Below are 1,975 nucleotides of genomic sequence, written 5' to 3' on the forward strand. Positions count from 1 at the left end.
ATTTGAACAGTTGTAATTGGAAAATGCAAATATCAAGAATATTCTAGAACCCATCTTTCAAGACCTACCTTCAACATCTGACACAGTGATTTTCCTCCTCCTAGCAACATTCTCTTCACTTAGCTTCCTTCTCAGTCTCCTCTGTTGGTTCCCACTCATCTCATCCCTCAGCCTTAAACGTTTATTTTTAGAAGTCAGCCAGAGCGATCCCTTAGTGTCTTTGCACCTGAATTTCCTCTGCTGAAACACACTTCCTCAAAACTGATTCCCTTTCAGATTCTTGCCTGAATGTCACTTTCTCAGTGAGGTCTCTTCCCTACCACCGTATTTTTAAAAATTATTTATTTTGGCTGGCTGGGTCTTTGTTGTGGTGCAGGGGCTTTCTCTAGTTGCAGTGATTGTGGGTTACTCTCTGCCACTCTCTAGTTGCTTTCCCTGGTGGCTCAGATGGTAAAGAACCCACCTGCAATGAGGGAGACCTGGGTTCAATCCCTGGATTGGGAAGAACCCCTGGAGAAGGGAACGGCTACCCACTCTAGTATTCTGACCTGGAGAATTCCATGGACATGGGAGGCTGGCAGGCTACATTCCATGAGATCGCAAAGAGTGGGATATAACTGAGCAACTTTCACTTTCTCTAGTTGCAGTTCGCAGCCATCAATTCCGATGGCTTCTGTTGTTGCAGAGCATGGGCTTTAGGTGTGCAGGCTCAGCAGTTGTGGCACACAGGCTTAGTCGCCCCATGGCATGTGGAATCTTCCTGGACCAGGAATAGAACCCATGTTCCCTGCATTGGCAGGCAAATTCTTAACCACTAAACCACCAGGGAAGTCTCCCTACTACCTTACTTAAAATTGCACTTTCTCCAAACTTCCATCCCTCTTTCCTCTTTACCACTTACCACCAAAAGACTTCCCACATGTATTTCTCATTTACTGTTTGTCTCCTCTGACTTGTATGTCAGCTTCGGGAGACCAGAGGTTTGTTTTACGTTTACTGCCATATCTCTACTACTAGAATAGGGCCTGACACATAGTTCAGTTCAGTTCCGTCTCTCAGTCTTGTCCAACTTTTTGTGACCCCATGGATTGCAGCACACCAGGCCTCCCTGTCCATCACCAACTCCCAGAGTTTACTCAAACTCATGTCCATTGAGTCGGTGATGCCATCCAACCACCTCATCCTCTGTAAACATAGTAAAGTCTCAAAAAATAAATGTCTGAATGAATGCTACGAAATTGATAAAGAACTAAAGATGAGAGTTTAAAGTATGATTTTTTTTCCAGAGGATTGATATATTAAGTAATTACTATGGGCATCAACATAACAGCTAAAGTAAGAAGAGTAGATATTCAAGGCATTTTTGTTGTTCAGTTACGAAGTCATGTCCGACTCTGTGACCCCAAGGACTGCAGTGAGCCAGGCTTGCCTGTCCTTCACTGTCTCCCGGAGTTTGCTCAACCTCATGTTCATTGAGTCGGTGACGCTAGTCGCTCCCTTGGACTTCTCTGGTGGCTCAGAAGGTAATCTGCCTGCAATGCAAGAGACGCGGATTCGATCCCTGGCTGGGGAAGATCCCCTGGAGAAGCGAATGGCTACCCACTCCAGTATTTCTTGCCTAGAGAATTTCATGGACAGAGGAGCTTGGCGGGCTACAGTCCATGGGGTCGCAAGGAGTCGGACACGCCTGAGCGACTAACACACACATTCAAGGCATACTTATTGAATAAACCCTTAGAGTGGGGTAGATAGAATATGTGTAGGCTGCAACAGTTGGGCAGCTTGGTTGTGGTGCTAGAATGAGAAGCCCCAGGGGTGCGATGGCTCAAACACCGAAACTGTAGACCCGCAGTTGAGTTGGATCCAATGCTGGAAAGTTACAGCAGGAAAATGGCAGGAGGCCACCCGCGAGACCCAAGTTCAGCCTCAGCCGCGCTTGAGGCCCGACCGCGCAGCTGCAGAACTCGGTGGGCGG

This window comes from Bos javanicus, chromosome 18, assembly GCF_032452875.1.
Source record: "Bos javanicus breed banteng chromosome 18, ARS-OSU_banteng_1.0, whole genome shotgun sequence".
In the NCBI taxonomy this organism is placed as follows: Eukaryota; Metazoa; Chordata; class Mammalia; order Artiodactyla; family Bovidae; genus Bos; species Bos javanicus.